This window comes from Haliotis rufescens, unplaced genomic scaffold, assembly GCF_023055435.1.
Source record: "Haliotis rufescens isolate VD_foot unplaced genomic scaffold, xgHalRufe1.0.p SCAF_14, whole genome shotgun sequence".
NCBI lineage: Eukaryota > Metazoa > Mollusca > Gastropoda > Lepetellida > Haliotidae > Haliotis > Haliotis rufescens.
Window position 1 is genome coordinate 29,514,654 of NW_025963824.1, and position 25,649 is coordinate 29,540,302.

General features: G+C 42.0%; 1 long non-coding RNA gene across 1 annotated transcript; it reads left to right on the plus strand.

The window, feature by feature from the left end:
- The first annotated feature begins 3,204 nt into the window (after positions 1–3,204).
- LOC124152687 lies at positions 3,205–11,224 on the plus strand. Its single transcript, XR_006863537.2, has 2 exons — positions 3,205–3,489; positions 9,731–11,224. It is a non-coding gene; the product is annotated as an uncharacterized LOC124152687 (long non-coding RNA).
- The last annotated feature ends 14,425 nt before the right edge of the window (positions 11,225–25,649 follow it).

The following is a 25,649-nucleotide window of genomic DNA, read 5'->3' on the forward strand; positions in this document are numbered from 1 at the left end:
GTTTCTTTGTGGAGGTCCCTACTACCCACGCTCCAGTGACCAGACTACCGTTATATGGCTGGGGTAGGCGAGGGGTTAATATTAACCCTATGTCGACGTACTACACATACTATGTAAGTCTTCGCCTCCTGGAACACACTCCTATTTATGCCAAATTTGCGGGGCGAGAGATGGAATGGGAATATTCACTGCCTGACTGACAAATGTTTGTTTGTTTGTTGTTTAACGCCGCACTCAGCAATATTCCAGCTATATGACGGCGGTCTGTAAATATTCGAGTCTGGGCCAGACAATCCAGTGATTGACAATATGAGCATCGATCCGCGCAATTTAGTTGCGATGACATGCATCAACAAAGACAGTGAGCCTGACCACCCGATCCCGTTAGACGCCTCTTGTAAGCATTGTCGCCTTTACGGCAAGAATGGGTTGCTGAAGACCTATTCTACCCCGGATCTACACGGGTGGGATGGAAGATGGATGAACGGTGGCAGGGAGTACGGTGAATCCAAGTGGTCGACTTTACAAGCGACATCCCACTACATCTAGGGAAGGTGGCCAAGCCAGACCACCAAGTTTTCATTCGACTCTTATGACAAGCTAATGTTGCGGGACATCGTTCCACAAAGCGATCTTTGCCTCAGACGATCGTAACTCCCATACTTTAACACAGTCATAGCGCTACAATCACGTCGGGTAACCGGGCCCTGAGAACAAACTATAACTGGAGTCAGCACGGGGTCTGTCAGAAGTAGAAAGACAGGGATAGATAGACGATAGGAGGGAGGGGGAGTATCTGAGAACCCATCAATGAATTATCTTATCATTTTCATAAGGCAACGTTAACCTGCCTGTGAAAGTTCATCTTCCCGAGGCAAGGGAGTTAACTGACTATAAAAGTCCAGTTTCCACCCTTGCCGAACTAGGCTGGTATTATGGAATTACATTTTGGCTGGACTAACGAGTCTATGCATAGTCCAATCAAAATCGCACACCGGAATCGAAATCCGGTTCGTAAACTTTCGTGCAGATTTCGGTCGATTGCAGGATTTGCAAAGCATGTGCACCGCCAACTCGTTGTCAGCAGATATTTTCCAAATCTTTTCATGTTTTTAATATAGGTGCTCGCGTGATTTGATGCATTTCGCGATGTTAAACCCGTTTTATCACAATATAGATCTTGATTATCGATCAGACCGTCTTGACCGGGCGCCACCATTTTGTGGGAAGCAAACGCAAGTACTAGTGATACGAGAGATGGAATCTGATTGGCCCATAGGAGAGGCTTAGAAGAGAGATAACTGGTAATAGCCACTGGTGGCGCTACGATCGAGCCCAGTAATTCCAGCCTAGTTCGGCAAGGTTGGAAACTGGACTTTTATAGTCAGTTAACTCTCTTGCCTCGGGAAGATGGTGATAGTTGGAAACCCGTGAAGTCACACAACAAATTTGTAGAGTAAATACTGTTTTATGCCACAGAACTGTCACTGTTAAACACCCATCCCTTAAATACTCATCATGAACACGCAATCCAGTGGTTGAAAGCATGAGCAAATATCCACGCCGTCGGTGACACCCAATCCACTTTGTATCACGTTACAACCACCCAATACTCAACACCCAGCTCTCGCAGCACGTATGAGGCACTGGGGTGACCTCTGTCGGCCGCGGAATACCAAACGGATCTCTGTCGAAAGAAATTAGGTCCAGTAGAGATGGTTCATGTCAATGTGTTGTTATGAACCAACCACGCCTCTATAGATAAATATACAAACTGCACACATTGATATAAAAGGCAGTATACATATGTGACGCCACAACATTTAATCCAAATGTTGACAAACCAGTCAATGCCATAATCTGATTAAAGATCCACCATTGTCATGTCTTTTTTCAAAAATTTGAAAGCCAAATCCCTGGGGCGTGTACTAAAATAGATTACTTGATATTAAACACACATATTAGTTAATCACTGTCTACCTCTAAAGTGTTAATACTCTTCAGGCTCAATCCATACCCGCTAACCGGCAAAGCACGCTGAGGAAATAAAGCCTACGTGGGCAGGTGCCTCGTGAAATACGACACCCGTTCCCCACTGTCAGTGCCTCGAGTGTTACCCTTCCCGGGCCAGCTGATGTATGCATGGACAACGCTGATATATACATGCACTACACTGATATATGCATGTGCATGAAATGCTAAGGAATTAGAACATCAGTTTGGATTATTATGCAAAATCGAGATTCACCCTAAACAGGGTGACGCCAATTGGCCATTTGTAAAATGTTACGGTTGTGTTTTAACGTTGTACTAAAACCAGTGCTAAAAGAATATGTCGGAATGAAAATGCAGATTTAATCAAGTGCTCTCTGTTATGTTTGAATACCGACGAGTCTAGGTAAGTTATAGAGAAATATATCACTCGTGCATAAATACTTATGTTAAATCTCTGATAGAAACATATTCTCGGTGTGAAAAATGCTTATTACAATTAACTACCAGTTCTGATTGCGTGTGTTGGTCAAGTCGGCTTGAAATGCATTTGGGGTCAATAAGTTAGCCGAGGTTAAAGACAGACAAGCAGACAGGTGGACTTGGTTTATTGGTTAACGCGTTCGCTTGGCATAGCGTACCTGGTTCGATTCCCACCGGGTACGATGAAACCTCACTGTATGAGCGAACTGTTAGTTTATGTTAACAACTGAAATGCGTGTCAGTAATTGCAATTGTTTGCCATACACATGCGCAGTTCGCTGTATGAGTTTGTATCTAAGAGTTCAGAGCCCTGTGAACCCAACTCACTCACTCGTAATATCAGAGAATGAGTTTATTTTTAAAACCTAATGACAAGTCAGCCTTGCCTGAACGAAAACAATTGCTCATTGTATCGATATGTTGTCCCGAAAATAGTATAAAAAATCATATTGTTTAAATTTCATTGAACATAAAATTAAACCATCACAATAATTAACGTTTAGTTTGAATGAATGAAACACACATATGATAAGATATAAAATTAATACATAATATTCATAGTATAAACAGAATTCAAATTCAAATCGATCCCCAACTCACGTTAAACACCAAAGTGCATTTCAGTCAACGTATTCATTTCACAACCTGCTTATCAATTTACATGAAAACCTCCACGCTATTAATACAACTATACAGACGCAGTCATTCGTGCACATGATAAGTATTTGTTGTTCATTTCAATCGTTCAAATGTCTGTTTCACCCTTTATACAATCAACATCGATTTTGTCGACACGCGTAAAACTCGACCCCGCCACCCTAATGCAATCAGGTTGGTTTGAGCGCTTGTCCCGAGTCGTGTTGGGACAGGCTTCATCTAGGGTATATAAGGAACTAGCGTTACTAAGCGATCACACTCACAATACCTTCTTGGAGGGCTCTTCGAGAGTGCTGAAGACGCAGGTGTACGCACCCCTCCCCTTATGGGGTTAGGGCATCGTACGCGCTGGACCAGGTAAGCCATCTTCGTTTGACAGCTGAGGCCCTATGGGGCTTGTTTAAGGGTCCGCGGTGAGAGGGTTAACTTGCGTGTGTAGCCAGTGATAGGGACATTTAAAACGCGTGTACCTGATATTTGGTTGAGGCAACTGTGAACCATAAAATATATGTTTTTCGTTTTCTGGAATGATTAAAAATATAAGCTTTTTGTACCTGATAGCTGGGCTTTATTAATTCCAAACATTAATCGGTTTAAATTTAAGTTAATTACACTACCATGAAAGCACAGTTTCCATTTATGATAACAAAAATTAAAAGCTTGAGGAACCAACGCTACCCAAATTAAATCTTTATCAACCATTACGAAATATTTTTTGGATGATATAAACTCAACATGTTTGTTTCCCAATGTTCTATTTTGTTTAAAATGTATGCAAAACAATAACTGCACGTGGAAAGGATCACTTTTTCTTCAGCCATGTCAAGTTGAATCCACTATTAAGTGATTCAGCCATGTGCGAGTTGTCATATCGTCCATTTGATTCAATCGTTCAACCTGTACGGTCGACACGCCTTCTGCGTTTTCGGTTCGGAGAGAGGTTAGCTCATAGAGAATCGCACATTAATTACAACGATGTTATATGACGTTTGAACAACCTTTTGAAATATTTTAAGTGATTTCAATAACGCTCAACTTCTAGAAAAATACACTTAACAATGTTGTTCGTTTTATTGTGAAAGATGAACCCTGATTTTATCAATAGTTATATGTCATGAATCCATTTTTTAACCTTTCTGAATTTACGATCCCAATTTATTAATCAGTTAACAAAATATTCACGATAAAAAGTAAAATTCTTCTTTCAAAAGTCAACCAATTACGTCAGTTAAGTTATACTGAATGTTCCTCGCCGTGAACACGTTCGCTGTATGTTCTAATTAAATATCCACCGAAGTCCTTAAGATCGCTATTTGAAAACAACGCCATTCTCAGTATCTACCATACGTGATGTTGTCGTGTTAACCAGGCCATATACGTGACGTCGTTCAATGCGACACTTCATCACATCAATATAGCTTCTGTTCTGGTAGTCAAAGCGGGTTGACGATATTCCACCCTCAAACACCTCTGTTAATTAACTCATAATACGTTATATCTATTTGTTCAAAAGTCGTAAACAGAATACCCTCACATGAAGCGAGATATATTCACGGAACAAGGCTTACCCCGGCCTTTGAAGGCGCGAGGCTTTGCCTGTGAACACTGTGTAGCCCTATAGCATGTAGTCATAACTTTACCCACGTTCCGTCCAGCTTGTACAATATATAAGACTCGTTAATCTCTCGGACAGCTATGTGTGTTTAGTTTTAGTCGTTGCTAAGCAACCAGACCTGTCGCGCTGCAATGGCGAGATTGTCTCCCTTGAATACTTGTATGCAGTTCTGAGACGACAATAGTTGGAGGTAGAAATGGTCGTGTTTTACTTTCCTCTCCTGCGTTCCTTAGCAACCATCGACGTGTTGGACTTTAGTTTCTTTGACACAAATAGCTTTGTTTCGTTTCCCAAGGTAATAACATGTCTGAATGTGGGGTCGATATGAAAGTTTATTGTATTCGGAGAAAATGTTGACTTAGCGTTTAGTTAGACCCGTCGATGCGTTACATGGTGCTAGAAGCTTCAATACAAAGATCGGAACACAAATAAAACGTGATATTTCTTACCTGTCATCACTCGACTCATTAGAAATCAATCATCGCATGAAATCATAGCATATCACAGTTGAACACCGCTGCACAACACACAAAGATGTGATGGTCAAACTAATGACTCCCCAACGTTGAGATCGATAATCCAAAAAATAAGACGTTTACTTCCGTTGAGAAAAATAAGTACATATCGCACCGGTAGCTTCATTCATTTCATGAGTGGCACAGCACCTTGATATAAACTGAATGAACCTTCATTTTAACATCGTTAAGATACGAAAATAAAGGTCATAAAAAGAGTATTGATTTGATCTCCGGGTCAAATAAAAAAATGAAAAGCAGTTTCCCTTAGTATCCTGATTGAACCCGTACCCTATCGCCGCATATATATCCTTGTTAAACGAACGTATTTTCTAATATATCAATCTCACAGGAGTATTTACCCCTTTTCAAAAGCCTCTTAATGTTAATAAATTTTGAACGCTATAGTGGCTTTCTCCGAGGTTTGCCAAGCAATCATATTTGAACAGTGGAGGGCACTTGGCCCGGTTGTGTACGGAGAATATATAGCGGGCTACCTGAATTGAGGCTACGTGTCGGTGATATATAGCTATAGTATGTCTATATCGGAACTACATAGCATTTCTGTGACCAATCGTCCCAATAGAGCCATTGTTTGGTTTGTCGGTAGGTTTTAACTTATCTATTATGCGCGGAATTGAAACGAGTTTGTGCTTGAGGACGATATTGGGAAGGTCAAAAGTGAAGGTCGCGGAGGTCCCGGAGGTCATAGTTCCAGTTTCCGATCGTGTGAAATTCATGACCCCAAAATATGAAAAAAAATAAACATAGGATTGAGTTGAATGTGTTTTTACCCTACAGTCTACACTATTCCGGGTGTCTCGGCAACTTGTATATAACCCGATCTGGGTCAGACAAACATGTGGTCGACCGCATGAGCAACTATTTACGTTGTCGGGGTATGACGTCACACAGCCAGGTCAAACATCGTGAAGTTCGGCGTATGTCGGCGCTTGCGACCAGTAGGGGCAATGGTAGCTGTTCATTAGAAGTAGTACTTCGACATATCAGGTGTAATGGTTTGACAGTGTTTATGTCGACTTTTCTGAATACAAACACGGGACTTGGTGGACGCAATGTTTGAAGTGACTGTGTCATCACTCGCGGACTATGGGATCTTTTGCTCATGCTATAAACCACTCGTTTGTTTTGTTCACAGTCGGGCGTCATGACGTCGGGTAAGATATCGTCGACCACAGTGTGAATAAAAGCGACAATACAATTCTATAATCACAAAGAACTCCATAAAATGAGTCTATTGTACATTCCGAATACAGTATACTACGTTTATAACGAACACGCTTACAACGAACTGACCGATATAACGAACTTATTTTTTAGTCCCGGCCATTTGTTGCATATATGCTGTATATATGCTTATAACGAACTACGGTTATTACGAACTAAAATGAGTGGTCCCTTTGAGTTCGTAATAACCGTAGTTTACGGAATATGATTTGTTGATTTTGAAAGCGTCCAGAGAACCGACCGTTGAATATTTCGAAGTTGATTCTTATAAGGTATTAAACAAGCCACGGCTATTACCAAATTAGAATGTTAACGATGGCGACGGGAGTCTCTGTGTTTTGGGTATACCAGACAACTTGTCGCGTTTGAAGTGAAGCATACCATATACCGTCCCCGTGACAGCGAAACAAGCATTGACTTTTCCATACTTACATACATCTAGCTTACATTCACCTTGCAAACAGTAAACACGGTATCCCAGTCAAGGAGGTGTGGGGTGGAACATGAATCAGGGCCGCACGAACTGCCTATTAAAACCAGTTTACATGACACGAGAGTAGGCGGCAGCACGAGAGAGGATTCTTGTGTATATCAAAGTATACACATCTGTGACAGGTTGTCAATTTTTTGGCGAAAGCGTGTCGCGGCATTGAGCCCTTTTCTCCCCACTCGGTGCCCGTCCAGCACGACCCTTTCGTGCGGAATAATTGAGTGTGAGAGTTTATTGTCAATTTATTACTAACAGTTAGCGATTGTTCTTTGAAACCGATATATTTCACTTGACATTCCCATATATGGGTTTAGGCTCAAAACGCGGCAGTGAGTGATTATGTCTAGTATACTACTCGTAAAAAGTTACGGAACACCCGTTTCTCTCAAATTACCATTGTTAATCTGTCATGGCATGACAGATTAATTATGGTAATTTGACAGATTAACTGTGGTAATTTGAAAGAATTGGGTGTTCCTTAACTTGTTTGAGTATACTTGACATAATCACGTACTGCCGCTTTGTGAGCTAAAACGCAATTTAACACAAAATAGATATTTCGTCCATGAACACGATTAAACACATAACAAACTTTCCCATATTTCGGACCCTACAAGGGTAAGTCTTACACTGACTGACTCACAACCTTCAGAGCACCCCTCGCGTCGTCGCCCCTTAAATCCCCCCACCCCAGCGACCCTTTAAGAGCAGCGCTAGACACCTACCCGCCCGAAACCCTGGATATGCTAGCGGGGTTTACATGGCTGGGTGATCTGGTCGTCGGGTACAATGATGCTAGGCGGGTATATATTTCTCAGTTATTTATATTCCGGGTAGCGCCGGTAGCATAACGGTAGACAATTGTTATAGTATTTCGGCGACTTCGCGATTGAAGGGCGTGATTACTCGCCCTCCGCACGAGAGATGAGGGTTATAAAGGGATGCAACCAGCTGGTGTGGTAGTCAGGTCCGTGGTTGGCATAAGAACGGCCGGTCTTCGCGGGGAGTTTGTGTTTGTGAGTAAGGTACGATATCCGTGTTACTAGTTTAGGTGGTATACTTTGTTGTGAAGCTAAATTGTACGTTGCACCAATTCGGAGGGGTCACACGCTTCGCTTACTTCACTGGTGTTTTGTTTCAGGATATCTTATCAAGTTGTATATCATTTGTATGTACAGTTGTATATCATTTGTATGTCCAGTTGCATATCATTTGTATGTCCAGTTGTATATCAAGTTGCATTGTAATGATATATCGCAGCCGTGCGGTCACTGAGATTATGGCGATTGTATTTATTGTAAGGGACAACATTAAAATTTTCTGCTTAGTTGGGGCTAGCGTGTAACACATACTGGCCCCAAACGAGCATTTGTATCACGTCATGCGGCGTGTCATCTTAAATGCTAAAACGGTATTACCGGTTGCGGCGTTGGCCACCAAAAACAACCTTAGTTAATGAATTGTTTTGAGTGGCGGGTGCTACCTGTATAGCAGGGTGAGTGAGTTAATGTTTAACGTCACATCGGCAGTATTTCAGCCATATCGTGACGGCCGGTACAGCAGGGTGAGTGAGTTAATGTTTAACGTCACATCGGCAGTATTTCAGCCATATCGTGACGGCCGGTACAGCAGGGTGAGTGAGTTAATGTTTAACGTCACATCGGCAGTATTTCAGCCATATCGTGACGGCCGGTACAGCAGGGTGAGTGAGTTAATGTTTAACGTCACATCGGCAGTATTTCAGCCATATCATGACGGCCGGTACAGCAGGGTGAGTGAGTTAATGTTTAACGTCACATCGGCAGTATTTCAGCCATATCGTGACGGCAGGTACAGCAGGGTGAGTGAGTTAATGTTTAACGTCACATCGGCAGTATTTCGGCCATATCGTGACGGCCGGTACAGCAGGACGCACTTACCCTTTTCACGAACACCTGGTGTCATCACTAATTTTCAGTGATCCATTCATATAATTAATTCTCATGTGCCGTTTTGAATTTACAATTATTCACTACTTACGGCTGGGACTATTGAGGTGAGGATGGGGTTGGTGTTCAGAGTTGGGGTTGAGGTTCTGAGCTGAGGTTGTGGTTTATAGCTGTAGTTCGGATGTAGCATGGGGTTGAGGTTCTGAGTTGAGGTTGTGGTTTATAGCTGTAGTTGGGATGTAGGATGGGGTTGGTATTCAGGGTGGGGTTGAGGTTCAAGGCTGAGGTTGTGGTTTATGGCTGTAGTTGAGGTGTAGGATGGGGTTGGTATTCAGGGTGGGGTTGAGGTTCAAGGCTGAGGGTGATGTTTACAGCTGCGGTTGTGGTTCAGCGCTGGCAATGAGGTTCAGGTCTGGGGTTGGGGTATAGAGTTGGGGTTTAAGTACAGAGTTGAGGGTGAGGTTTGGCATGGACAGCATTCACATTGCATGAGCTCTGTGCAATAATATCTTTAATTGTTCACATCTGTCAGAGATACTGGTGATCCTTTGTTTGTTTGTTTGTTTGTTTGTTGTTTAACGCCGCACTCAGCAACATTCCAGCTATATAACGGCAGTCTATAAACAATCAAGTCTGGACCAGACAATCCAGTGATTGACATCATGAGCATCGATCTACGCAATTGGGATATGATGACATGTCCAACAGAGGTTTAAGTTTCGGTAATGAAAAGATGGCGTGCATTTTCATCGTTTTGTTTTTTTTGTTCTGAATATGCTAAACTTCACCCTTTATGTTTCAGACTCGAGGGAGAGTCCACATCCAAGATGGCGGTGGGTGTCACGTGACCATGTAGGTCACCCCCAAACGTCCATCATGCTACACAACTGCCAAACATCAACGACGATCACGTACATGGTAACGTCCTACTCACGTCATAGCTGAATGTCTCAACGTCTCCTTGTTGCTATGGCAACGGCGACACCTCCATCGTATCAATGAAGTCCACACGTCATCGACTCCTGTCTCTCGAAGTCAAAGGTCAGAAGGTCATCACCAAACCTCAACCCGTTCCTGCGATTCGATGTCACTCCATCAATTTGAAGTCAGAGGTCAAGGTCCACCAAATGACCTTGACATATTCCTGCTCTCCGATGTCAAGTTATGTTTCAGAACTGTAAAGATGCGTTTTGTGAATGTTAACGATGTCCACGCTTCAATGGTCACGGCAGAGCTCAAGGTCATCGTTGAAGTTGAAGGTCACGAGTCTCATACAAAATGGTCACACCTGCAAAGATAGAAACTCGTGGTGAAAGCGAAACCATCACATCCACTGGCGAATACGTTTTACGGTATTAAAACATTTATGGACAACTGTCATCATGACGTCATTGAAGTTAAATTTCGTCTTTGAAATTAAATTAACTGTCTGCTGTTTAAACGAAAAAGGCCAATTTAAAACACCTAAAATCTCCAAACTATGAGAGAAACGATATTAATGTATCACCACTCATCTTACTTGATACATTTCAATTCAAGCATAACTAACAGTCGTTACACCCAAGCTGCTGAATATCACCCAGAACTTGTCAATTTCATACAGATGCTTGTCAATTTCAAAGTATTGTAAACCGATCCAGTATTTCCACAGCCGGTTGTCCATGAACATCTTGTAGGAACATTGTTGATTTCATCCATTGTACATTCCATGTCACCATGTATGTGATCTGATATATATATCTACTAACACTTTATTTACTAACATACGAAGCGCCGTGCCAACGGCCAAATTCCTTATCCAAACCGTCCAAAACTGTACATAAATGCATATATTCAAATATTTATTGTAGGTATTGGATAATATGTTATCACATGATACAGGGAACAGACAATCAAAATGGAATGGAAGCATCTCCGGAGCAATCTATTTGAGAACAAAAAACCATTTACGTTTAGAAATTCTGTTAAAAAATGTTTTTTAAATTTTATTTTCACATTTATTATTTTAATTTAACCCTAAGGAAAAATGTTAATTGTGGTTGACAGTTTCTCGTATCATGTGACCGAGTCATATGTCCTGTACATAGCTTGTGTATATATGCTTGTAAATATGCTTATAAATTAATATATATTTTTGTACGTTTATTTTTTGTATTATCAGATCTGTAAGTTATTTATACTTTTTGGCTGTATGTGGAAAAGTTCGTCATTGATACTCTCCGCTGTCATATATGCTGTTGACTGTGATATTTGTAAAATATGTATTTTATTAATAAAAGTGTGAATAGAGAGAAAACCTTTTTTGTTGAAATATTTCAAGAAAGATATACAACACTTTATGGAAGGACATAGTTATGATGTGGTGAAGACGATCGTGGGAGAGTTTACAGGGCCCAACGTACCGTGATATAGATTTTTCATAAATCACTGCTTTCACGAACATCCGGTGTCATCGCTGTGCGACGTCACAAACATACCCGAGCGTCGGTTGTATATATTTTGTCTCTTCCGTATTATTTGGAACTATTTCCTTGCGACTGAATGAATGTTATTTCACGCCGTTGACACGCTATGCCAGCAATATGACGTTAGTCTTAAAAAACACAAACCTGGCCAAGGCAAACCAATGACTGATAGTATGAGCGACCACGCAGCACGTGTACCTAGCATGCAATCAACCAAATTACCGCGTCTGACCCCCGATCCATTAAATCGCCCCTCACGTGAGTGAGTGAGTGAGTTGGGGTTAACGCCGCTTTTAACAGTATTCCAGTTACATCACGGCGTGTTAGCTTAATGTGGGAGGAAAGCCTGAAGTGATGCAGGTCTCAGACGTTTACCACTTCGGTGAAACCCACGAGCACGGGTATGGTGCTGACAAACCTAGAAACATAATCGGGGCGGACCGGGATTCGAACCCATAATCATAGGTTTCTGGTGTGCCCAAGGGACGCAACTCTGCACAGCGAATCGCGGCGCAGAAAATTCTATGGTATTATGCCACCTCGAGTAATTTGCATGGCAGTGTCATGGCTGTGGATATAAACAAAACATGGCTTAGCACATATGGGGAATCGAACCTCGATCTACGACGTGACGAACGTCTGAGAGGAATATAAATGACCGCCTTTGGCGTCTTTGAAAGATCGTCGCAGTTTTTGTACCATACAGATTTTACACCTCGAAAACAGTCAAACGCCATCCGAACTGCCATGTGTCCTTTGTAAACATCAACACACATCATTGATCTAATTTTAATCAGGAGCGGTGGGGTAGTCTAGTTGATAAAGTGTTCGCTTGTCACGGCGAAGATCCGGGTTTGATTCCCCATATGGGTACAATGTGTGAAGACCATTTATGGTATCCCCGCCGAGATATTGCTGGATAATTGCGGCGTAAAACCATACTCACTCATTTACTCGATGGAAATTTAGTACAAGAACTCTGTTTCTCCATATGATAGCAAGTACTGAGTCCTATATTGCTTAACATATTTCCTTAAGCCAGGAAGTTTAAATGTTCCATGATTTATACACTTCTGGTGTCCTCCGCCGTGTTATTGCTGGGATATTGCTAAAAGCGGCGTTAAACCATACTCACTCACTCGTTTAAAGCCCCTTTGTTGTACGGCATTATCTTTTTAAAATAGCCGTCGACAGAGCTTTAAATTTATTTTCGTTATAACTAATCTTGCGAGATGATTGGCAGTTATATTGTTCTTAACATTATTGTTTAACGAAAAGCTTCGGCAAGTCTAGATCAAATAAAGCAAGTCTAGTTTCCTTGCTTTTTACAACAGCAGAGGAAGGAGGCTTAAAAATATAGTTATTTAAAAACAATTATCACAGACTAAAGTGTTAGTCTCCGTTATAACATTAGTTTGATTACAGACTATCGGGCAAAGAAAGTATACACTTGAAAATTAGATGTGACCAGAATAATACAAACGTTATCAAAACGTTACTAGGTTCAAAGAAGCAGCCAAACACTTCAAACTTGAGGTCCAAAACACAACAATATTCAAAATCATCACCATCGAAAAACCATTTCCTGTTTGTTTCTTTTTAACCACCATCAAATATAGATATATACTCTCATTTGCCGGGCGGTTTATATCGAAAATCAACACACGCATGCGCAATCTTCAAGCCATAGAAACAAATCTGAAAAACAGGCCTCAAAAACTGGTCATTACTGATGAAATGATAGTGTGTTAATTGCATATCAATGTACATTTCAGTGAAAGGAAGGCTTTGTTGGTTATATCGGGAAACAATCAGAGCAGAGCAATCAGGGACCTAATACTCATTTACTGAATAGAGTTACTGCAGTCAAGGGTATGTAGTATATAGATGTTGTAGATAGCAGCTTTCACTGGCGCCGGTAGTACTTCCCACGCAATGTTCAAACACGTACGTGTCGATTTCATGTGTGTACATTTCACCTTTTCCGAAATGTACAAGATTTGTGCATTTTACTTTTTTAATGAATAATCTGTAGATAATGAAGCACGTGTTTGGTCATGTTTGGTTGGGGTTTGACGGGAGCTTGTGTTAAGGGTATTGTCCTGCTGGGTACGGCGATAAATGTGGATTACAGTGACAGGTCGGTAACTCGAAGTCCGTGGGCCCTCGATTACATATCGACATAAGCGGAATGCTGATGTTAATTCGGCCGGGAGTGAAATTGTCGGCTGGGTGAACAAATGAAATAAACGAAAAGTGCTACTTTTTTCGATGACCTGTTTATGGATGAATTCAACTCCACTGTTGGCCTACCTTGTTGTTTAGTAAACAACCTGATAGTAAACAATACAAGAATATTGAATATTATTTTACATATGTGAAATCTGGTGTCGTGTTCGTAAATGAAAATAATATAACAATACAATATAAAAAAGGACGTCACGACTTTTGATTAAAACATCGCGTCCTGTTCTACCGTGTCTAGCGTATAAAGAATGGATTCAAAAATGTTATTATACCATTCAACTTTTGATAGGAATAATCAGATATGTTAGTTGGTTGGCTGGTTTGTTGTTTAACACCGCACCCAGCAATATTCCAGCTATATGACGGCGGTCTGGAAATAATCAAGTCTGGACAGACAATCCAGTGATTGATATCATGAGCATCGATTCACGCAATTGGGACACGATGACATGCATCAACCAAGCCAGCGAGCCTGACCACCCAATCCCGTTACTCGCCTCTTACGACAAGTATAGTCGCCTTTTACGGCAAGCATGGATTGCTGAAGACCTATTGTACCCCTGATCTTCACGGGTCCAGATATGTAATTGTATTTATATATACACCTGCCATTATGATATTTCTTAGTTGTTTAACGCCGCACTCAGCAATATTCCGGCTATGTGACGGCGGCCTGTAAATATACGAATCTGGACCAGATCATCCAGTGAATGACATCATGAGCATCGATCCACGCAAATGAGATCGATGACAAGTCAGCGAGCCTGACCACCCGATCTTGTTAGTCGCCTCTTACGACAAGCATAGTCACCTTTTACGGCAAGCATGGGTTGCTGAAGACCTATTCTACCCCGTATCTTCTTGGGTCCATGTCATTAGACCGCCTCCGATGTCTAGTGGTAGAGCGTCCGCCCGGAGAGCGGAAGGTCCGGGGTTCGATCCCCGGCCGCGTCATACCAAAAGATGTTAAAAGATGGTACTTGTTGTTACCCTGTCTGGCACTCGGCATTAAGGGGGTAAAACAAGGACTGGTTTGCTCGGAGTCAGTAAACTGTGTCTGAGTGGGGTATTCATGTTAAACTGCGGCATGGTATCTCAGTGGGCTAGCACTATAAATCGGCATCAATCCGGCCTAGTACAAGCAGCCACACACACACACACACGTGCATGCACGTCGCTATATAAGTGCAATAATCTTGGACGCGACGTTAAACCCCATTTCACCTCACCTCACCTCACCTCACCTCACCTCACCCCACCTCACCCACCTCACCTCAATGTCATTATGAGAATCAGTTCTGTGTATCATGGAAAGTTAAACAAATATCCCTATGAAAAGTAGAGTAGTATAATATATGATTAAGAAATTATGTTTCCGTAAGAGTGAGTATGGTTTTACGCCGCTTTTAGCACTATTCCAGCAATATCACGGCGGGGAACACCAGAAATGGGCTTCACACAATGTACCCATGTCGGGAATCGAACCAAGATCTTCGGCGTGACGAGCGAATGCTTTAACCACTAGGCTACCCGACCGCCCCTTTATCCGTAAGAAACATGATTAAATACATTGCAACTACTCATTAGTATTTAATAACATACGTAATAGTTACATTACTTGGACATTAGCTCAAAGAAAAGCAGGCGTTTTTAAAACCTAAAAACAAACATTTGGGGAGGGGGACAAATTGTTTGTCGTAATACCTCAACGAGTATAAGAAACGAAGTGGACGATAATTTGTGAGCATTGTTGGCTTTGACAACCAATACAATTATCACTCGTCCTCTAATCCTTGTGGCTTAACGTCGCCGCGATGAAATATCTGACTGATGAGTGGGCGATAGAGCTAAAGAATCGCTTACAAAAACAGATCAGTGAAAATTGTTTGGCGGAATAGTACACCTGCACCTCGTCACCGTCACGAGGTTGTGCGCCTACGCACCCCCCGGGGAATAACCCCTTTCAACAAAGACCGACCTCTACCAGTCACGAGGGTCAAAATGGTATTTGTGAATTAAATCAGGTCAGAATAATTATCTGTAAGTCAAACTGGGAGTTGGCGAGTCAACAACTGTGGTTAATTGTATTGCCTTAATAACACCAGGTGTCACCTGTAGGAAAAAAATTAAAATGAGTATCGGGTGGTTAAAATGGGTGATGAGTATAAATATATCTGATTGTCAGTCCTTTGTATGTTTGATTATCGTTTGATCATACGTATAATATTAGGAGACCCGTGAAGATCCGGGGTAGAATATGTCTTCAGCAACCCATGCTTGCTGTAAAAGGCGACTATGCTTGTCGTAAGAGGAGACTAATGGGATCGGGTGGTCAGACTCGCTGACTTGGTTGATGCATGTCATCGTATCCCAATTTCGTGGATCGATGCTCATGATGTCAATTACTGGATTGTCTGGTCCAGACTCGATTATTTACAGACCGCCGTCATTTAGCTGGAATATTGCTGAGAGCGCCGTTAAACAAACAAACAAGTATAATATTAGGAGACTTATTAAAACAATCCACTCATCTATTCTTATTTATAGTAAGTTATAGTACTGTAGTTCACTCGCTGGTAGCGTCAAACCAAAAGACGTTAAAAGATGGTACTTGTTATTACCCTGCCTCAACTTCGCTGGTAGAGCTGGGACCCCTCGCTCGTTTTCCAAGACACGTAACTTTCACCTCCACGGGGTACAACTTGTGATCAGTCATCCTGATGTATGATTAAGTTTGACCACTGCGAAGGGCTTCACACATTATGTCGAATCGAACCCGGGTCTTCTGGGTGAAGAGCGAACACTTTCACCACTGAGCCATCTCTGCATCAGTTGATGAGGCATCAATGAGGTGTAGCAACATCTTTAAATCAACGATCGCAACTATTGTTGTCCTCTTCAACTTGTACCTGTCATAGTCATCACTACTTTCGGGGGCACGGGTGGCCCAGTCGGCTAAGGCTCCGCGATTCGCTGTGCAGACTTGCGTCTCTTGGGCACGATAGAAACCTATGATTGTGGGTTCGAATCCCGGTCCGCCCCGATTATGTTTCTAGGTTTATCAGCACCATACCCATGATGGGTTTCAACGAAGTGGTAAACGACTGAGACCTATATTACCTCGGGCTTTCCTCCCACATTGATATGACACGCCGTGATATAACTGGAATACTGTTAAAAGCGGCGTTAAACCCAACTCACTCACTCACTCTTCCCTACTTTCACAACATAACACTGCAATAGACGCTAACTGCTCTAGATTTCCCCAAGTGTAAATCTACCACATACGATTACGGTTAGCGGGAAGATCGTAGTCATACCACAATTATTTTGTTTTCGAATTCATGGAATGTTGCGTGGGTGTATGGTTTTGTGGGTTACCCGGTATTTTCCAAGTCTCTCGCAAATAATGTTTAACTCCAAGCTGAATCCATAACAGGTGAGGTGAGGTTAAAATGGGGTTTAACGACGCGTTATTATTTCACTAATGTGAGTGAGTGTGGGAGTGAGAACGGTTTTACGCTGCTTTTAGCAATATTCCAGCAATATCACGGCGGGGGACACCAGAAATTAATGGGTTTCACAAAACTAACTGAGTGAGTGAGTGAGTGAGTGAGTGAGTGAGTGAGTGAGTGAGTGAGTGAGTGAGTGAGTGAGTGAGTGAGTGAGCTTTCCATTTTAAAAAAAATAAGTTTGAAAGAAGTGTTACCCGGACCGAGATAGCATGCCGCTGTTTAACATGGATACCCGTCTAGAATACAGAACACAGACTCTCTCTGTTTATTCAGATATATTCATTATACCTTAAGTCCCTGGGTTGTATAATTTAAATATTGCCCTTTTAATCCATGTACAATTTGTCCAAGTTTAATTGCTGCATATACAATACGTTCATTTCCATTCGACTTTAATAGCAGCGATAAACAAATAAAAACCGTGACCAACTTACAAGCCTGTGTGAAATAAACACACGTCTATTTCATTGCGTAAACAACAACCGCACGTGTTGTCCGAGAAAGCCGCATCATGCACATGCGAGACATCTGGTGAGGTGTGATACACTGTTAGAGCGACTTAACAACTAACACAAACATTGACACTGCCGTGAGTTTGGCGATGTAACTGCTAAAGCTATGACTGTGTTCTCGAGAGGGTAGGTGTGTGGAGATTATGTCATATGTGTCGAGGTGGTGATATTGCAGATTGCAGGTGCGCGTAGGTAATGAAATATATCACAGTTTGGTGACGGAGCACACGTAACTTCAAAGTCATGTAATTAAGTTAGCGAGTGTTGTTGTTTTATGCCTGCGGTCATCAATGTTATATATAAATATACTACTCAACAAAAGATAAGGGCCACCGATTCTTTTGTTAGTGAGTGAGTGAGTTGTGTTTAACGCCGCTTTTAACAGTATTCCAGTTATATCACGGCGTGTCAGCCTAATGTGGGAGGAAAGCCCCATGTGATGCAGGTCTCAGACGTTTACCACTTCGGTGAAACCCACGAGCACGGGTATGGTGCTGACAAACCTAGAAACATAATCGGGCCGAACCGGGATTCGTCCCCACAATCATAGGTTTCTGGCGTGTCCACGGGACGCAACTCGGCACAGCGAATCGCGGCGCCTTAGACGACTGGGCCACCCGTGCCCCCCTTTCGTTAGTATAGTTAATCTGCCATGGCATGTCACAGCATGACATCGGGTAGTCCTTAACCTTTTTGAGTAGTATATATCAACAGTTTTTAAAGAATCAATTCTCGACTGGGGGCACGTGTTGCCCTGCCGTCCAAGGTTTATTATCGTGTTTCTAAATAGTGCCAATGTTCACCAAAGGCTAAGATCTGCATCACTTCGAGCTGTTCTACCAGGTCAAGCTGACACATCGTGATCTTACTCTAATTCTTTCTGAACCCGGGGTAGAATAGGTCTTCAGCAACAATATAATATATGTGTGTATTTTACGTGTTCACGTGTGTAGTTATGCAGATCATACATGTATTATAGAAATGCATTATGCGTGATTGGGTGCATGTATGTATTCATGTATGTATATATTATTAGATATTATTGTTGGTGTGGTTGTGTATATATTCAACCTCGTGTATGCTCTGTGTGATTTTCGTTCGAGCAATAAACTTCTGTTCTGTTCTGTTCTGTTCTGCAACCAATGCTTGCCGTACAAAGGCGACTATGCTTGTTGTAAGAGGCAACTAACGGGATCGGGTGGTCAAGCTCGCTGACTTGGTTGATGCATGTCATCGTATCCCCATTGCCTGGATCGGTGCTCATGATATCAATCACTGGATGGTCTGGTCCAGCCTTGATTATTTACAGACCGCCGTCATATAGCTGGAATATTGCTGCATTAAACAACAAACAAACAAACTTTCAAAGCGACGTTACACCTAAGTCACTCTCGTAGTTCGACTAGGTTAATTATCCTAACCATTGCAAATAAAAGCGACAAGACCCGTTACATAATCATAAGATTAATCATGAGACACCATTTTCACTTTGCCGCGTCAGCTGTACTTTTCCTTATTTCTCGAGACCCGTGAAGATCCGGGGTCGAATAGGTCTTCAGCAACCCATGTTTGTCATAAAAGGCGACTATCGGGATCGGGCGGTCAGGCTCGCTAACTTGGTTGATGCATGTCATCGATCCCAATTGCGTGGATCGATGCTCATGATATTAATCACTGGATTGTCTGGTCCAGGCTCGATTATTTACAGACCGCCGTCATATAGCTGGAATATTGCTGAGTGCGGCGTTAAACAATAAACCAACCAACCAACTTATTTCTCGCAGTATATGTTTGCTGATCAGCATCACTATGAAGGCTTACAAAGAGGGCAGACTTCTTGGCAGCTGGCTGCCGTCTGGTCAAAGAAATATTTGTTATCTGAAGCTGACTTACCTTTGTCATCGAGTTATCATAAGTGTTAAATGATCACAAGTGTCAACGAAGTCGACTTGATATGTTAATGAAGTCCTTTATACATGTTAACGAAGTCGTAATGCCCGTTCTAACCCGGATCTTCACGGGGGCGATATGCATGGGTTGGTGAAGACCCACGCTAACCTGGATCTTCACGGGGAGACAAGCATGGGTTGCTGAAGACCCATTCTAACCAAGATCTTCACGGGGAGACAAGCATGGGTTGCTGAAGACCCATTCTAACCCGGATCTTCAAGGAGGAGACAAGCATGGGTTGCTGAAGACCCATTCTAACCAAGATCTTCACGGGGAGACAAACATGGGTTGCTGAAGACCCATTCTAACCCGAATCTTCACGAGGGAGACAAGCATGGGTTGCTGAAGATCCATTCTAACCAAGATCTTCACGGATCTTCATAAGTGTTAAATGATCACAAATGTCAACGAAGTCGACTTAATATGTTAATGAAGTCCTTTTACATGTTAACGAAGTCGTAATGCCCGTTCTAACCCGGATCTTCACGGGGGCGATTAGCATGGGTTGGTGAAGACCCACGCTAACCCGGATCTTCAGGGGGAGACAAGCATGGGTTGCTGAAGACCCATTCTAACCCGGATCTTCAAGGAGAAGACAAACATGGGTTGCTGAAGACCCATTCTAACCCGGATCTTCACGGGGAGACAAACATGGGTTGCTGAAGACCCATTCTAATCAAGATCTTCACAGGGAGACAAGCATGGGGTTGCTGAAGACCCATTCTAACCAAGATCTTCACGGGGGAGCCAAGCATGGGTTGCAGAAGATCCATTCTAACCAAGATCTTCACGGGGAGCCAAGCATGGGTTGCTGAAGACCCATTCTAACCCGGATCTTCACGGGGAGACAAGCATGGGTTGCAGAAGACCCATTCTAACCCGAATCTTCACGGGGAGACAAGCATGGGTTGCAGAAGACCCATTCTAACCAAGATATTCACGGAGGAGACAAGCATGGGTTTGCGAAGACCCATTCTAACCCGAATCTTCACGGGGAGACAAGCATTGGTTGCAGAAGACCCATTCTAACCAAGATCTTCACGGAGGAGACAAACATGGGTTGCTGAAGACCAATTCTAACCCGGATCTTCACAGGGAGACAAGCATGGGTTGCTGAAGACCCATTCTAACCCGAATCTTCACGGGGAGACAAGCATGGGTTGCTGAAGACCCATTCTAACCAAGATCGTCACGGGGCCTTGTGACTTTGGATTCACACGGTCAGGTGTTAGATCAAATTGTAAAGTGGAGTCCAAATCGACATAATTATTTTAAACGGTCAGTAACCAGTATATTTAAGTGATGAGAGAATCTTGGAAGGAATAATGGCACAGTTCATGAGGTATTTTCCATGAGGTATTTGGTTAATTTGGTCAAGCGCTTGGAAAAACTAACCACCCATATCTGTTTTAAGCAATGCAAAATGCAGTTTAAGACAATAAAACTGTTTGACATATTTCAAACAGTGAGCCTGTCGACATGCTGTCTTTGAGAGTTAACCTCATTCAGCCAAAGACGGACACTGGCGATCTATTACGCGACTCCGCCCAGCGATCATGGATGACTGACCGTTCCTACATCCCCGCTGACCATTGTCCAGACAGGGCACAAAGCCATAACGGGCGATCTATCATTATTGCAGACATCAAATTGAATCTGTTGGGAGTCTGTTTTCAAGAGCACTCATCATCAGTCAAACAGCCGATAAAACTGTCTGTTCATTATCACTGACTCCTATCTACATGGGAATTTTTAGCTTAACTGATAAAATTGCACTTTAATCTACATTGAGTCTGATTTAACTGCTGAGTTTAACAACGGGGTTCCATTTAAAACACTATAAACATATAATTCGGAGTTCATAAACAGCCCGTCATCGTGTTAGGACGTCACCTCGCACGTGATTCTCGAAGCTAGATACACATTATGTCATGTGACGTCACGAGCGGGCACGCAGCACGGACTTTACGTGCTTACCGTGCAATAAAGCGGCATGGGTTAATGTCGTTACCTACAAATGACGCGACATTTCATAGGGCCTGTTTGATCTCATCATATGACGTCATCCCCTGTCAAAATGAATGAAATTAATAAATCCAAACGTTCAAATTCCGCATTCATTTAAAGCTTTTCGAAAACATGCTTATCATAAATAAACCTAATATATTAAATATTTAATTATAGTCACTTAGGAACATGAATAAGACCTGACTGTTGAATTCCCCGGTATTCCCAGAAACATACTAAGCTAAGTCCCACCTGATTCTTTTGGATTAACAATAGTTGTATTTAAGAATCGATAGGGCCTTAACGTTTTTTTAGCAGTATCTAAATAATAAACATATGGAGACATTAAGATCAGATTCAGAACAAGTTTTCCGTGGGGATGGAGAGTGTACGATATATATTCGTGGAAAATTCACATGGGTACGGGGTTTGTCGCTTTTATTTATTTTGTGTCGCTTTAGATAAGGCATCAGTGAGATCAAACAATACCTCCGAGTGGATACCACATTCATGATCAACCATTGATCGATTAGCATAGGTGTCAGCTTGAGATCTAAATGTTTAAATCTAACACACTAACACAAGTGATTCTAGTTTAGTTACCTTTTACTTAAAACATATTTGCATTGATTTTTAAATCATTAAGGCCACGACATAACAGTAACAATACTGAACTCAACGGAGTCATCACATCAATATATATTTTTGGTACAGAAAACACTGGCGACGATCTGCTAGTTTTGAGAGTTATTAAACTCAGATGCATCTCATCTCCGTCCAAATATCACGTTTATGTTAAGTCAAATGTTATTTCTTTTAATATCAAATATATCAACACTCGTCTATAAAAAGAAATAAATAATCGACAAGCCTCGGAGTTTTGCTTCTTTAAATGACTTGTGTCGATATATATTTACAGATTCTCTGTGTGTACACTATACATTGTTTAAAGACCCGTGAAGATTCCGGGGTAGAATAGATCTTCAGCAACCCATGCTTGCCGTAAAAGGTGACTAGTATGCTTGTCGTAAAAGGCGACTAACGGGGTCGGGTGGTCAGGCTTGCTGACTTGGTTGATGCATGTCATCGATCCTAATTGCGTGGATCGATGCTCATGACATTAATCACTGGATTGTCTGGTCCAGGTTCGATTATTTCCAGACCGCCGTCATATAGCTGGAATATTGCTGATTGCAGGGGTTAAACAACAAACCAACCAACCAAAACATCGTTTAAATGTCGTTGTGCTAAGATTGAGTTCTGTATTGGTCTTGTACGTTTATACTGTACACAAATCCCGTCTGTTGCTCATCGACCCGTGAAGATCCGGGGTAGAATAGGTCTTCAGCAACCCATGCTTGCCGTAAAAGGCGACTATGCTTGTCGTAAGAGGCGACTAACGGGATCGGGTGGTCAGGCTCGCTGACTTGCTTGATGCATGTCATCGTATACCAATTGCGTGGATCGATGCTCATGATGCCAGTCACTGGATTGATCCAGACTTGATGATTTACAGACCGCCGTCATATAGATGGAATATTGCTGAGTGCAGCGTTAAACAACAAACAAATGTTTCTCATAATTCACACGTATCAACCTGGTTGTCAATACCCGGTAACCACTAACAACTCTTCTTATCCCCATGTTAAATATATAACACCAACCTCACGTGACATAAAATACAATTCACAAATATTTGCAATGATAATTAATAGCCATCGAGGCTAATATAAATTTTAACAAATCACGTCCGCAAATACAAGCGAAACATATTCCCCGTTACGCTAAAGTATTATATTTCGTATTGTTCAGATAGGAATTTGAATAATAAATTCCGTGTGAAAAAAATGCGACAATGAGCGAAGCCGTCATATCTTGCATATAATCAGGTATAACCGAAGTGCGGTATATTGATATACCTGTATATTCCCACGGGGTCCTCAGTTCCTGCACAATCACTGATTGTGTGGGTCACGTAGCTTAAACATTGCGGCTACTGTTGCAACGTTGAATATCATTACCTTGCCGTTAAGGCCATAAACACTTGATTGTGTGTTCGCTGGATCTGCCTGAACGTAGTTGTTTTTTCTGTTCAGAAACAGGCTCGCTGGTTTTCGCTGGAATATTACTTTCTGCGGCGTAAAATGTTTCAATTCACATCAATCAGAAACGGCTACACGCCTTCTTTCGTCTACAGCATGGGTGGTATACTCCCCAGGGAGATGAGAATGAAAGTATTATCGACAATTATTATTATCATATTATTGTTGTTGTTGTTGTTGTTGTTGTGCTGCACGTTCGGTTCCAAATTTAATTAGCGCTGTTAAAATCTACACGTGAACCTAGTCATAGAATAATTATGTTAATATCTACCGAATAAGAAGAGGGAGCATTGTTTATACGTTGTTTAACGCCGCACTCAGCAAAATTTCATGTCAGATGTATGTCTGTAAATAGTCGAGGCAACCAGGCAACCCAGTGATCATGAAAAGATCCTCACATTTGAGGTACGACGCCATGCATCAACCAAGTCAGGGCCACCCGATACTGTGAGTCGCTTCTTACGTCAAGCACAGGTACCTGAAGATCGATTCTTCACGAGGGGTGGGCCGAGCGTTACCCACCCAATACAGTGAATCACTACCCCATCACCACGATGCGAGTCGATCTTCAAAATGTCACATTAAGGTTCGGCAAATCCAATCTCCAGTTTTAAATACCGAGATGTACTGGGACATTCAAGGACAGGAATCACCCAGCTTGTTAAGTTAGTGTAATCGACTTACACACACTTGAGTAAGAGGCGACTAACGGGATCGGGTGGTCAGACTCCTGACTTGGTTAATGCATGTCATCGTATCCCAACTGCGTGGACAGATGCTCATGATACCAATCACTGGATTGTCTGGTCCTATTGATTCTTTACAGATTGCCGTCATACAAATGAAATATTGCTGAGTACGGCGTTAAATAACAAACAAACAAACAAATACACACATTTGATTAACACACTCCGACGTTTTAAAAAATGGATCAATACCCCCTCCCCGAGACCATGAATACAGCCGATATCTGTCAACGCTCATGAACGCATAGGATGTTCTCGAAATCTCGCAACGAAATCTAAACCCATAGATGAAATGGATTACGTTTTTAAACACTTAATCCAACTGTCTACAGTCAGCTTTCCACGTGTGATCAGAAAATGATATTATTAATCGTCAAAAGGTGACATTTAAAGCACAGCGTGTGGACAAGTAAGTTTACCTGACGATATCAGGCAGCTTGAGCGAAATCTACATCTCTGAAATCGACAACGCTCCAAAACAGCTGATGATGAATGCGTAAATAATAGCACCGTAGGCATGTGTGTGCAATTTATGGATTTAGACTGTTGCTAAGATGAATCCCGTGTAGGTAGAGAACAAAGAACATGTATCTGCTCTGCATGACGCGGTGTCAAAGCATGTCTCAATATCTCGATTTCCTTCCGATTTCTCGGCGATGATGAATGAGAGCATTGCTCGCGGTGTTTAGCGTTATAGCGGGGTTATGCTGTTTCGGCGGCATAATGACCTAACAGACATGGAAACGCACACGGGTTCTAATTTATCTTCACGTGAATTATGATTATTATATTTTGTATTCACCGTCGAGGGATATTTTGTCTTTAATTTCGTTAGAACGTCGTGGAGAAACACGGCCATACATGAGTTGATATGTTGAGGTTTTTAAAGGTGTTCCAAATGAGGGTGTATAATCACATATTTATGCGAATGAATTGGCCATTTTGGGATTACTTCATATAATCGAAACCTCGTGTGCCATGTAATATATTTATACATATAACCATACATGCATACATACATACATACACACACACACACACACACACACACACACACACACACACACACACACACACACACACACACACACATACATACATACACACATACATACATCCATCCATACATCTTCTACCTCTCAAATGCAGCCCCGTGAAGATCCGGGTTAGAATTGGT